General features: G+C 28.3%; 1 pseudogene; it reads left to right on the top strand.

The window, feature by feature from the left end:
• The first annotated feature begins 2,028 nt into the window (after nt 1–2,028).
• LOC132933066 (uncharacterized) lies at nt 2,029–13,824 on the top strand (annotated as a pseudogene).
• Nucleotides 13,825–16,138: the final 2,314 nt, after the last annotated feature.

The following is a 16,138-nucleotide window of genomic DNA, read 5'->3' as shown; positions in this document are numbered from 1 at the left end:
GTAGACAATTAACCCAGATTAAATTAAACTTACCAGTCAATTTGAATTTACCCATGGGGACTAAAGCAAACGAAATATATGAGTTAAGTAAAATAACTAAGATGGCCGTGTATTACAGTGGAAATCAGATAGTGTTCTTAATTAAAATACCATTGATAACAGAACTAGAACTAACATTATTCAAAATTATACCAATTCCACATAGATTTGACTATAAACATAGTGTAATATTAAAGCCAGAATTTCAGTATGTAGGAATAACTAAGAATAGAAGACAGTTTACAACCTTCACAGAAACACAATTGTTAAGCTGTATAGCTACCGAAATTTTCAATATATGTCCAGAATTCCAACCTATTCAACATGAATCTGTTAGACAACCATGTGAAATTTCATTATTTAAGAATCCTGATGTGTTACCAAGCAACTGCGAGGCAGGAATCATAGTGATAGCAAAGAATATTTATCATAAGTTAAAATATGCAAATACATGGATTTACACCACTAACAATGATACATTGACCATAACATGTCAAGGGGAACGAGAACCACATATAGTGAAATTAAGGAATCAGGGTTTAATCAACTTAAGTCAAGAGTGTAGGGCTTATGCTAGTGATATAGTTTTAAACCCCACGCGGGAAGTAAAATCCAAATATTATGTAAACTTTATACCTAAACTAGGGATAGGTAGTTTGAATATTAAAATTCCAAAACTAAACACATTAGCAATTCCTAAATATACCCAAGGTCATGATTTACTAAGGTTAGATAACGTTCACGAATTAGCTCATTCCCTGAATGATATACAAACGATGGTAGAAAAAGAAGAAGATAGGCAAGGCGGAGAAGCCGACCAAAATAAACATTATTTGATATATGTTCTAATAGGATTACTATCATTTTCCTTAATATTAATTCTGTTGATATACGTAATGTACCTATACGCTAGAACTCTTAAAAGGAATAATAATACTATGAGGGTAAGAACAATTAAAGAACCACTTAGTGAGGGTAAGTTCTACAAACAAACAATTTATGAACCAATGAGAAAAAAATTATCATACAACGAGCATGGACCTATAGTAAACCGTAAGTTGTATGAGAGTAAAGAGGAATTACAAGAAACCTCATTTTTGGATACTAATGACAGGAATATAGGTAGCAATAATACTAATACTAGTAATTTACCAGCAATAATAAGTAATTAAGAAGAAAATTGAATTAATATAAAATAAATGTAATGTAAATATTATAGTATAAGTAAGTAACTAATTGTTATATTTGTATATAGAGGAAATACCCATAAGTTCGTTATAATGGACTTCGAGTTTACTAACATCCATAAGACGAGTAAGGTCCTTATATCAGGAGCGATATCGAACAGTTTGGACCGTTTTAAGATAAGGAAGCTCGAGGGACGACCATTGTATCTACCGGAAAACGGAGAAGTAAGACCGATGAAGGATCGAGAGGTACTAGTGGCGCAAAAGGCGTTAGCACGGATTTTCAAGACGAAGACAGAACTCAGGGACATCTGTCTAGACCAACTGAATCAGAGTCTTAAGGCACCAGTTAATAGTTTGAATGCGACCTATATAAAAAACTATATACTGCGTGACAATAAGATTAATGTGATAGTAGTGTTTGGAGGTAGTTCCGACAGAGAGATTTTAAAGAGATTAGGAATCAGGTTTCCATTATTAGATATGCGTTGTTACGATAAATATTTAAACCGACAATTTTATTTACAATTAGAGGACGTATCAAACAAAACAATAATTTTTGAAATAGAAGTAGGATATTATGACAAATCGGGAAGGATATTAAATCTTACCGAGTCACACAATTTAATATGTAAAAAGAAACACAAAGTAACTTATGCACATGATCCACGCACAGACGTCATATACACGAAATGTATATTTGACTATGCAGTAAGGAACTACAGATACGAAAATTTGATTAAACATTTCACTTAAATTTACAAATAATACAATTTATAATTATAGGAACCATTAATCTAAAATGGATAGGAACGAACAACTATTGCAGGAAATAAATATAAATATAGCAATTCAAAAGCACACTAATACGGAACTCGGAGAATGGTATAACTTTACGGAATGCTTTGATCATCATATAATTTCAGCTAATAATACAATATTAGTACCTTACGAAAATGGGGAAATTTTAGAGATAATTAAGTGTGTAAAAAGATTCATGACAGATATGGTTGTAGAAAGAGATTTGGCAAATCCAATTTGTTTGGATTTAGCCAGATATATTAATATTGTACCTAGTGCAAAGGATTTATTGTTTTACGAAAGATAGTTAATATAACATAATTTATTATAAAGGAATAAATATATACTGGTCTATGATACCATTGGAGATTTAAAATATTAAATAATTATTTATTGTAATCAAAGATATTTTATGTATAATAACGTAAATTAAAATATTATATTGAACTTGTATAACTATTGTATTATTTTTAATCATCATTTTATCATTTTATCAATTTAATCATACTATTTTAATCATATTACTAACAATAATTTTTATTGTATTAAAATTATATATCATGTTAACTAACAAAAATATAATTGTGTCAATCTAATCAATTGTAATACTCTAATCGAGTAATAAAAAAAAAAAAAAATAATAATAATGAAATGTGTAACTAATAATTATCATCATGTAAATTGTCATAATAAGACAATGATTAACTATTTTATCTATATACTAAATGTATTGAATGTACTGAATTATGTAAAAACATTGTACACATTATCTATGTAAATTGTATAATCTATGTAAAGTTTAAATTTTAAAGCTTTTTGTAGTTCTACAAATTGTAGCCCTACAAAAACCTTTGAAAGGGCGGTGAGGTGTAGCGAGCTGTGACTTAATATCATATTACCCAATATATAACACTTATTTAGGCAGTGTAAAAGTGTATATATAATCATATATTATAATAGTACGCGCCGCGTAACATTAATAGTAATAGTAATAGCGTCCGCGCTGCGTGTGTAGTAGTACAGCGAATATCGAGCGCGTGACCCTGGACGGCGTGCGTCAATATATATATGCTTACGTATATAAATAACTCGTATAAAATGACCGTATAGATCTGTATGGTTTTGTGGAATAACACAAACACCACAAATGCGCAACAACAACATATATATGTTCATCCGGCCGTGTGCAAGCGTGTGACAATCCCACGGTAGGCCTAACCGCAAGATGACTATGTATGGTCATCCAGAATAAGTAGGGACAGGGACAGACCCATCGAGGAGAGCTGATGGACAAGCGTTCATCAGACGAACAAACGACGAGCTTTGGAACAGTCATCAGTAAACTAATGTCACATCTCGCTCGCTTCATTTATTAATTTTGGACTTATAGTAATTTTGTCATAATCAGTTACAGTTGAATAAGTTAAAATAAATCAAACACATTATACTAAACACTCGAGATTTACATTTATTCCATCATCCTTCAATCCTATTGACTGGGGAACGTTACAATGGTGGAGCATTTTCGTTTCAAAAAATTACAATTAAATTAAATAATAAAATTATAGATGAAAGTGAGAATACTGGAAGACTAAGTACAGTAAAAGGTTATATGAGTTATGCTGTTGATGGAAATGGTCCTACACAAAATTCAGGATTTCAATCTACATCTGAAGGAGGAGGAAGTGTTGAGCTCATCATTCCTTTATCACACTTAGGTTTAGGGTCAATGAAAGATATAAAACAAATTTACAATGCTAGATTTGAAATAATTTTTACAAGAAGTACCGATGATGATGCATTGATTCTAGAAACAAACACTGAAGCTACAGCAGAGTCAAAAAATGTTAAAGCAAAAAAAGGTAAAATTAATATTTTAGAATTAAAAGTTCAAATGCAAAATATAGAATATGATGAAATAACAAAAATTCAAATAGTTGATGAATTAATTAAGAAACCGTTTATTTTAGATTTTAAAAAATGGCAATGTATTGAAATCAGAAATCTTACTGGAAAAAATATAAGATGCGATTTATCACCTAATTATCGAAATAATGAACATCCATTTTTTGGTGTTGTTTATTTTCAAAAAAATAAACTAGACAATCAAGATAGTAATGCTGCTTTTTTTGATGATTGTAATGTTGTAAATTATTCTTTTAAAGTTAATGGAAAAAAATATCCTAATGAATTGCAAAATCTTGATTTTAATGATATGAAATTTTGTCAAGCATATGAAGATCATATGAGTTATAAAAAAACCTATTATAAAGCACATGAAGAAAATCCATTAATGTATTTAGATAAACAAATGTTTAAAAAGAGACCATTTTTTGTTGTTAACATGAGTAGACATCAAAGTCAAATTGCGGTCACCAACTGTACACTAATTTTAAACGTAGATTTCAGTAAAAATTTACCTGAGAACACAATTTGTTATGTTTGTTTAATTTCTAGTGCAGTGTATACGTTTGATATTGAAAGAGGAATAGTTGAGGAAGTTTTATAAAAATATTTTACAGCAAATGTAATGAATGTTAAAAGACAATTTGGAATGAATGTTAAAAGACAATTTGGAATGAATTTAATTTAATTTATTTTTTTTGTATTATAAAATGAATCTAAATTTAAATAAAAATCAATTAAAGAAAATATTGGAAGCTCATAATAGTAAGAAAGATGTATCAATTCTAATTGAAAATAATCAAATTGATAGTGGAAAACATAAATATATTCTTGAGCCAGAACAAATAAGAAAATTAAAAAACGCTAAAAAAAATAATACCAGATCAAGATTAGAACTTAAACATGTTCAAATTAAAAAAGGTGGATTTTTACCAATAGCTATTGCTGTGATTGAAGGTGTAAGTGCTTTGGCTGCAGGTGCAAGTGCAGTTTATACAGCAATAACTGATGCTAAACATAAAAAAAAATTGGAAGAAGAAACAATTCGACATAATAAAGAGATGGAAAAAATTAGATCACAAGGTTCTGGCTTGAAAAAAAAAAAAAATATTGAAAAAAAAATTGAAAAAATGAATAAATTTGAAATAACAACATTTAGAAATAATATTGAAAAATTTGAAGGTATTTATACACGGTTTTGGATTAAACAAAATAATATAAAAATTGACCCATTGAGTAATATAGATATAAATTACTTTGGAAATAAAATAAAAAATTATAGAGGGTGTTTTATGTTAAATGAATTACCTAAAACATCATGGGAAAATGAATGTGGAGTATTTAATTTAAATGATTCTACTCAAAATGGTTCTCATTGGGTTGCATGGAAAAAAATAAACAATACATTTAAAATATATTTTGATCCATTTGGTCATATAGTTGGCGAGCCACCAAAAGAACTTTTAAAATATTTAGGTAAAGATAATCTTTTTTGTACTGTTTCCCAATTTCAATACTATAATGATCCACCTATATGTGGTCATTTATGTTTAGAATTTATTGAAAATTATAAAAAATTCATTTAAATATCATAATTTTTTTTAATAGAAATATTTCTATTAAAAAATAACGAGTTAACGAGTCGTTTTTTTACGTTAACGAGTCGTTTTTTTATGTTAACGAGTCGTTTTTTTTACGTTAACGAGTCGTTTTTTGACGTTTACGAGTCGTTTTTTTTTACGTTTACGAGTCGTTTTTTACGTTAACGAGTCGTTTTTTTACGTTAACGAGTCGTTGATGTACTCATATGTATGTTTTAATAATTCGATGTTAAAAAAAATATATTTATATTATAATGAAATTAAACTTTCACTAAACAAACTACGTAAATTAATACAAGAGGAATTACATGATTCGAATAATAATAATTAAAGTGTAATGACCTAGTTTTAATAATAATATGTAACTCGACTGATTATTTTTTAACATCCTGTTGTGGAATGTTATCAGCTGACTACTATACAATGTGAAGTATACAGTGTGAAGTATACAGCGTGGTATAATTATACTAGTTTAATTTTATTTAAATAAAGTTACATAGTATACATTACATGCCTAAGCATTGTGGCGCGGTGGGTTAAGGCGTGTGTTTTGAGACTGAACATATTAGGTTCGAATCTGACTGCAGCAGATTTGTTCCTACTGTGTTTGTTCTCGTAATAGGATTTGAAATTAGGTGGGGGGCATTATAAAGCCGGCAATTGTAGCGCTTCGGGCGATTGGTGATTTACATGCGAATGTAGGTTGTCACGTGGTGCGGCCTACGTTGTCACCTTGATTTGTATCTACCTCAGTCTTGTTCCAAGGCTGACGTATATAATGTCCACCTCTGACTTTAAATTCTACAAATAAATACCTGTCTAACCCACCACGTCACAGTGCTTAGGTAAAAAAAATATCTCTGTTGTACAGACAACCAGTTAAAAAAATAAAAAATAAAAAAATAAAAAAAAAGTGAGAGGTGGCCACCATTCTGGATGTCTGTACAACACAGATATTTTGCAAATTGTATGCATTTTTTTTATTAATAATGAGTTCGTATAATTATACAGAGTTAAATATTACAAGTCCTATATTTCATTTAATATTTTATAAAATCAAGGCGGATCAACACAGATATGTTTTATATGCTTATCTACACTACATATTAAAAGTTTACCCCCCGCTTCATATTTTTCATTTAAGTATAACTCCGTAGCTATTTATGTTGGAATGTTTATTTTTACATCAAACATTTTTGTTTTTAATTCTTTATAAGTCCCCCTCATAGTATCATAGTGTAAAATCGTTTTCAAAGATTTTTGGATTTTAAATATCAAATATTTTTTTAATAGAACAATTCTATTAAAAAATTTAATTAATTATATTATTATATTCTAAGCATTTTGTGATCGGAATCTGTACCTCCCATGCTAAGACAACATATTTTAATATTTCCGAAATTTTGAACAACACAAATATCATAGAGATATTTGAAAAATAAGTACCAGTTGTATTTATTAAATCATTAGCTATTTTACAAATTTCAAGCCTTGTTGGCGATTCTAGTATTTTAGAAGCATAAGGTTTTCCATTTCCAGAAATATTGTGTCCATGATCGACAATTAAAATATTTCCTTTAATTGGAATTTTATTTAGATTATATTTCATAATTTTAATATTTTTATTATTATTAGTATTATAGTATTCGTATTTACAAAACTTAACAAAGATTTAATTATTTAATATTGAGTTCTCTATTTCGTTTTGCATTTCTTTTTCTTGTAATTTATTAAAATCTTTGATAGTTGTTTCCATTATTTTATTATTTATTATATTTTTAATTTTTAAATTAATTTTTTCAATTTCTTTTTAATACATTTTTGCATTTAGATTTTTATTTTTAATATAACAATTATATTAAAAAATATTTTAATTATTATTGCATTTAGATTTTCTTAAAAATATTTTGGGGGATCATGGCATTTCAATTTTTAATTATTAATAACATAAGTTTTGCGAAAAATATTTTAATTATTATTGCATTTCGATTTTTATTTTTAATAATTAAGTTTTGCGGAAAATATTTTAATTATTATTGCATTTCGATTTTCTGATCTTTTTATACATTGTTTTCTTTGTGATCTTTTATTGATATAATATGGACTGTGCCAGGACTGGTACATATATACTACTTACAGTACATTTTTTCGAGGTAAAATTTACTAACAATCGGTGTGAAATGTGTTACACGGTAAATCTGAGTGCTCCAAGTGGGACATTCCCCCTTGAAAAAAAATTTTTACCGTGGAAAAGCTGGCTGTGAACATACAAATATATACTACTAACCTTTAGAACTGTAGTAACTGCAGCAGTCCATAAAATAGTAAATACAACACTTATTTAACATGAAATAAACTTACCTACACTTCAAACGATAACGACGACAGTACAAATATGTGGTGTTCGAATAGGTATTGGCTACGCGTGGTACGTAGGTATTGAGGTATATGAACACTGTTAAAACCAAATTCCAATTGTTAAGTCGTCTTGAGAACAATGAAAAAGTACAAACGCAAGTACTGTGAATCGAGATTTGTGAGTTTGCGACATAACCTGTAAATTACACTATAGCGGTAGAATATACCGCCGTCGCGTCAGGTTTACGTTCGGCGTCGCGCATACACCAGTACACCACCATGAACCAGCGGTTTGCGACGTGCGCGCTACCTACCGCCGCATAGAGTAGTGAACAATATACAGCAAATTCCAATTAGCACAACTTAATATTATACGTGTTTACTCACACGCTAACCAACAATTTAAGATATTATCGTGCGCTAACCATTTACGTACAATTGTCAATTTATTTGAAATTGGTGTATACTTGTCGGACTGTTATGATCGGTGACTGTCGTGCACGATCGAGCGCAAGAGTGGGAGAAATTGGGTTCGGGACTGCCGCCAGCCCTCAGTCGCATTGCGCAAAAGCGGTTTATTCTTATTTGAAATATAGTATAGTAAAAGTGTAAACAGAAAAAATTCAAAATCACACGATAAAGTTATGTTTATTGTTCGGTGATTTTTTTTTTAGGCGTTTTAATAAAATAAACAAAATTAAACTTTGTCCAGATCCACTACACTATGCACCGTGTATGCGCACTGACTGTAGACTGTAGTGCGTACTCAGTGGCGTTATTTGGGGGGTGGCAACTGGGGAATTTACTCCAGTCTAGTATTTACATAAACCTTAAGTCGGCACATTTACCACCTAAAATAATATTATAATATTGTTTTTTAATAATACGTAATTAAGATATTATATATGTATACCTAATAAAAATAATAAAATAATATTTAAAAAATAACGTTATTATATTCTTATTAATATAATAATATTATTCAAATATAAAAAATATATTATTATTACCTTAGATTTAAAATATTATTTAAATTATCTAATAATAATAATAAAAATATATCCTCATTTCATTATAAATGTAATATTATTTTATTATGGAGAAATTAATATTACAAAGTCATAATATTATAATTTTGCTATCTGGGTAGTCACATCTCGCTAGCTTTAGTCGTATAATTGGACTTAGAGTAATTTTTATATATCAATCACAGTTAAATAAATTAAATAAATCAAATGTATTATACTATAAACTCAAGATCTACATTTTTACCTTCATCCTTCTATTCGTTTGATTGGGGCACGTTACAGGAAACTAAGATCAAAAGGTGGAAACAATAAGTTGTTCACGCCTATTCACATAATATACAAGTCAGCAGTATAGTTATAACGAGGAATAGATTATAGTCAATCACAGTTTTCATTGTTAGACTTCATATAAATATTGGTTAACCACCTACTATTTGTTAGAAGATAGTCAGCAACAGTCAGAGTGTTCACTAATATCGTTAAACACGAGTGCACAAAATTCAGATGTTGAAGAAATCAATGTAAGTATACAACATTATAATAATAATTAATATATCATTAATATTTATAAATTAATGTACAATTATCATCACTAAATGTTATAAACATATTAATTATAATTTAGGAACAATATGGTAAAATCAGGGACGGATTGGGCCATAGGGAAATCGGGAAATTCCCGATGGGCCGCGTACTAAATAGTAAATAGTAAGTAGACGTGAATATAATCTAAGAAATTCTGCCAAACACAACACACACGTGTAAAAATCCTACCGTTACAAATCCCACTACCTACAATCATAAAAACCCCACAATCAGCTAATGGCCATAGTCGCCGGGCTTAAAGATCAATTAAAAAAAAAAAAAAATCTATCATCTAATAATTAATAAATATTACCATTGATTATAAATTATTCATTCAATGATATTACGTAATAACAGTCTATAATATTATAACGCGAAACGTTGTAAATTGTAATGATACAAGTATACAAAGTCTACAACAGAAACTGAATAATGATATTAATTATCAATAAGTAATAACAATAACTGTAATCAAAAAATCAACTTCCGTGGACAGTAAAATCTATAAATAATTGGTTATTCGGGTTGTCGTCGATCAGATGGACCGCCGGGTTGCGGGTAATGACGACGAATTTTGACGATACAAGTCGATGTGGGTCGTTAATATGAATACCTAATAAGAATATTTTTATTTGAAATTTATATTATTTATATTTAAATATCATTAAAAACCTCGATATCAGCACTCGGCAGTCAGCAGTTCAGCACAATTTGGTTAATTTTACAATTCAATTACTAAGTACTTAACTAGGAATAATTCATAAAATATTTTTTTGTCACGCCTGCACCGAAAGTTTGGTTTTCGACCACGGTTGAAGCGTTCGAAAGCGTCCTTTTTCCGTCCAGCGGGTGGTAAAGTGGAAATCCCCAAAGTGCCGGGCGGAAAAGAGGAAATCCCCAAAAGTGCCGGACGGAAAAGAAGAAATCCCCAAAAGTGCCGGCCGCCGGGCGCGTATCCCCTGCACAACCAGAAACTAAAATGTATACCTACCACGGTTCTTACAAAACATACACTTTTGGTTACATCTTAAATGTATAGTATAACCTCCTTGCATGACGCATAAACATTTAAACATATTTAATTTGCACTATTCCTAAATAAGTGCGTCGAACGATGCGTTAGTAAGTTTATTTCACGCAATTTGTATAATAATCTTATCAGTTACAATAATAAAATATACAAAGTGAAAATTGTAATTTTGAAATAAAATAAAATGTCTTCCGTGAAATTGTTTTTGTAGAATTTTTTTTTTTTTATTTTTATAATTTTTATTTACAATCTGTTACAATAAAATGAACAATAAGTAAAATAAATAATAGAATAAGTGGCTTGAGGAAAGGACGGATTTAAGAAGCCTTCCAGTGAAGACACTTTGTCAGCTGTTTATGTACATTTCAATAAGTTAACAATAAAGTTATGAATAGAAATAAAGATTAGGTAGTTAACTAAATAACTAAATTAATAGGTCCCGACACCACCGCCTTTTTAGTATTTTCCTAGGATTGTCGGGTATGTGGGTTTTTGTAGAATAGTCTATAATTGTTGCACAGATCCCTGCATAACCTTTTCCATGAACGCAGGGGCGTGACAAAAAATAGTATGTGTGGCTCACTTCCCGCCCTTGCCACATAATAATATATTACAATAGTTATGAATTATAAAATAAAATGGAAATGGATGGATCAGACTGTAGTTAAAAACGAAAAGGAGGAGCTGAAAAAATTCGAGACAAAAATAAAAAAATACTACTTTTAGAAGTCTTTGCTTCTAAAAGCATTAAATAATTTTTCAATTCTCAGAATAGCGAAGTGAGTTTTAGCTGAACGTTGTCATTATAATAATAATATATTAATAATTAAAAATATTAAACTGTTACTGTACAAAGTACAATAATCTACAATTTATTTTATTGATGGAGAATGAGAGAAACAACATATTTTGCAAAATACTTAATTCAATAGGTACCTATTTTATTTTTTTAATATGACAATATACATTAAATTATTTTAGTGTGATATTCAACTAATACCTACTTCTAAAAACTATAGATAATATTTATCTATAAGTATAAATTATGATTTATTGATTTAATAACAAGGCTGGGCAAATTAATGTTTTTTTTTTAACTGAGTTTTTAACTTAACTTAAACTTTTTAACTCATTAATACCCATCCTAGTATAATAATTATAGATTTATTTTTAGAGTAATGATATTATTAATTAGGATGAAACTACTACAGATGTTGAAGTTGGAACATCTACTTTAGATGAAGTAAGTCTTGTAATTTATTGTTTTACTTATAAAAGTACTATTAAATTATTATATTTAACTATTCATATTATTCTTATAAAAGTAAATAATATTATTATAACTTATAATATTAAACTAAAAATATTTGTTGAAATATTATATTACAATTTAATAATTTGAGCATTTGGGTCATTATTAGATACCTATAACCTACGTGTCTTTGTGTCTATTGCAGTTTGTAAATTATCAAACTGATAAATGTGTAATTTTTTTAATTTTGGCCCTCTAGATATATTCAAGAAACCTAAAATTACACAGCTTAATCAATTTTTTAAATATCATCCTCAAAAACTAAAATTAAATGAAGAAACTCCATTTAATTTTCAAAAAGCTTTCTTTAGAAGTAATGGCTCTGAACGAAAATGGTTAACCTACAATAAAAATCCAAAACAATTATTCTGCTATCTGTGTCTTGCATTTTCTTCAGAAAGTAATAATTTTACTAAAGGTTTAAATGTATGGAGTCATACTTATATTCGAACTGATGAACATGATAAAAGCACAGTAGGTAAATAAAAATTGTGTATCAGCTTTTTTCTCTCCATTCAAATAAACATGATATTGGTTCACTTCTTTTCTGAGAAACTAAGAAAGAGATAAAAAAAAACTGCGAAATTGTTACAAGAGTGATTGAAGCTGTTAAACTTATATAAAAAAGGAAAACGTGGATTGAGTTATAGGGAAAATTAATTTGAAGCAGCACACACATTAGCTAATCCATTTTTTGACCACGGAAATTTTTTAGAAATCATTGTTTTTAACAAAATATGATTTTCAAATGAAAGATCACTTGGAAACCGCAATAAAGAAGAGCAGTAAAGCCCACGAAAGTGGTAGTAAAGGAAGAGGATCTTCAGTAAGGTACACTTGCCAGTCGCCCCCAATCTCCCAACAAATAGTGGGCCGGTAAAAAAGTATTTTCCCGGGCTGATCCGAAATTCCAATCCGTCCCTGGGTAAAATGCAGAATTTTAAAAAAATTTAACGCAGTACAAACATTAAACAAAAAAAAACAGAATGAAATAATGACCAACACAAGTGAACAAAATTCAGATGATGGAGAAATCAACGTATGTACAACATTATTATTATTTTTAGCTTACTTTCATTAATCATCACGAAGTATTGTAATCATATTAAGCATATTAATTACAATTTAGAAAATGTATGCTAAAATGAAGAATTTAAAAAAAAATCAAAAATAATATAAATGGTAAACAAAATAAAAACAAAAAATAACAATGAGTACAAGGAACCAAAATTCGGATGATGAAGAAATCGATGTATGTATACATTTATTATTATTGTTATATTATTAATATTTTATAATTGTATTAAACATCATTAAGTTGAAAACATGATAATATAAATTTAGGAACATTACGGTAATCGAAAAAATCAAATACAGAATTTAAAAAATGTCAAATCCATTATAAAGTCTAAAGCAAAAAAACAAAAAGTAAAATATTAAAATATTATATTTATTAAATAATATTGATTTTAGTTTCAGTCACATTTATTAAAATTAGAACAAGAATATGAGGGATCGATATTAAACAATCAAAACTGTATACATGTAAAAAAAACAGGTGGTGGTAATTTTTCAATTAAAATACCGGTGAACCAAGGAGGAGATGATTATTTGGTTATTCAAAAGTATAACTGTATAAGACATCTGATATGGAAAAAGTAGAGTCAAAAGAGAGGTAACAACAATTGTGATGTGTAGTACATTTAATAATATATCTATTATAATATACAAATATAATTAATTATAATATGTATCCATTATTTTGATTTTTAAATAGATGGAAAACCAGTACATTTAACGCAAAAATTGTACTCAACGAAAAAGCTAAAGCGGACAATGCAATAATATTAGCATTCAATAATTTACAAGATTTGATGATGGATAAATTTATGTGTAATTATGATAAACAAATTGAATCTTATCAATAATAAGACTACACATTTATTATATTTTAATTTACAAGTTGTATCACACTTAAATAAAGTTATGTGTAATTGACAATATATATATATATATATTTATATTGTGTTATATAAAAAAATGATGATATTATTATGTATAATCAAATTAATAAACAAAGAACTATGATACATTTATTATTATATTTTTGAAATAAAAAGACGAATCATTATAAAATATATGTTATTTTATTAACAGATTACAACAAATATAAAACAATATTAATGATTAAAGATATAATATTATAATATACAACAGAATCAAACACAATATAATCACAACATCATACAATTTTAGTAAAATAAAAATGAGTAACTAAAATGTAATAAATCAAATCATGATTATTTGGTTTTTATTGATTGATTATGTCAGGCTTTAATATAATGTCTGCAAACTGTCCATTATGTATTTGTTGTAGATCAAGTAAAAATGATATCTCTTCATTCTTCAGATCATCCATTTTGAAATTATAATCTTTAATATATGTACTGATAAAATCCCTTCTAATACAATCAGGTGATAAATATAAAATATCATACTTGATAATTATACATGCATTATTGAAAACAGTTTGATACATCACTAATTTATTTGTTAACTCTATGATATTTGGATTTATACATGGTTCCAATAATTTCAATCGATTTAAATTATCACTGGATAATGTAATTCTGTCATTATTATGATATAAATTAACTGATTCAGATTTTGCACATATTTTATAATAAAAATTATTATCCAAATGTAATCATTTTGAATGTTGAACAGTGGATAAAGAACGAACAATTATATTAAAACTATCATCAGATATAAACTTATTCCATTGAAATACATTTAACTCGTATTAGATAACGTTTAGTTACGTTACACATGAATAAAATAATTACAGATAAAGGTTGATCAACAAGGTATACAATATAAATATTTTTTTTTTATTCTGTTGATGTACGCTGAATATTGATTTGACTATTACGCCTTCCATGATGAAGTATACAGTATTGATTTAATGGAAGGCCGTAAAATTCCGGAAAATAAATTGGCGGAACGTATAAATCCCGGAACATATTTACACGGACCGTATATCGCCGGAATCCAAAATCATTAAACCGTATTTGCCCGGAACGTATTTTTCCGGAATCAAATCCGTATTCATCTGGACCTTATATACCCGGAATCTAAAATTCGAAAACCGTATTTGCCCGGAACGTATAATTCCGGAACGTATTTACACGGACCGTAAGTGACCGGAATGTATTTATCAGGGACGTAAATTGCCGGAATCCGAAAGTTGAAAACTATATTTGTCCGGAACAGATATTTCCGGAATATAAAAATTTGGAAACCATATATCCCCGGAACGTATATGCCCGGGAATCAAATTTCGAAATCCATATTTTGACGGAACATATTATTCCGGACCGTATAAATTCGGAAGTTTTGTAAACTGCCTATCTTAAACCCCTTAAAAACGATGGTGAAAACCTCTTAATTGAATTTAGAGGAAAAATATGTGGGCAGATTCCTTGGTATGGACTCAATGTGATAAAGTGTATAACTGTATAACTGTATAAGACTACGGGTATAAAGATCCTTATTATCTATGTCTTCTATGATGAGACCAGTGAAGATAAGAACACAATTATTTACATATGAATTATTGAAAATAACCTCACCTTATTGTTTGCTGATATTTTAAGTGGTAACCGTCTAAAACCTGAACCATGGTTCCACTAATTAATAATTCGTTATTATAATTTAAAATTTTTGATTATTTGATTAAACGAATTTTGTATGATTTTTTTCGTTTATTTTTGAATTTTTTTAAATTCGTTACACCGACCATTTAAATAGAATCTCCATAAAGTTCTTTATCCATGGACTTTATATTTCACCATTTGCCGTTCTCCTATGTGAGATTAATCTCATCTACTAACAAACGACCACAACATTGTTCTGAATAGAGTACATACCTAATATTATAATATACATCTGTCATTTACTAATTTACTGTACGTGTATACCTATTGTCCAGCGTTAGTATATTTCAAGACATGTCATATTATAGTATTATAACAAAATACATTTAATTATAATCATTTTTTGAGACGTATATAATATCATTAACTTTGATGGTTGAAATTTAAAAACCATCAGTTATATAAACAAACAGTGGCGTCCACAGGCGGGGGCTAACGAGCTGAAGCCCCCCTCCCCCATTGACCATATTATTATTACTTTTTCAAAAAATATTTATCAAGTTTCAACTGTCAACTATAGTAAGAAATACGTAGATTTCATATATCTCTTTTCAGAATGAATTCATTTTCGAAAAA

Source organism: Metopolophium dirhodum, chromosome 1, assembly GCF_019925205.1.
Source record: "Metopolophium dirhodum isolate CAU chromosome 1, ASM1992520v1, whole genome shotgun sequence".
Taxonomy (NCBI): Eukaryota; Metazoa; Arthropoda; class Insecta; order Hemiptera; family Aphididae; genus Metopolophium; species Metopolophium dirhodum.
This window is presented reverse-complemented; position numbering and strand designations above follow the sequence as displayed.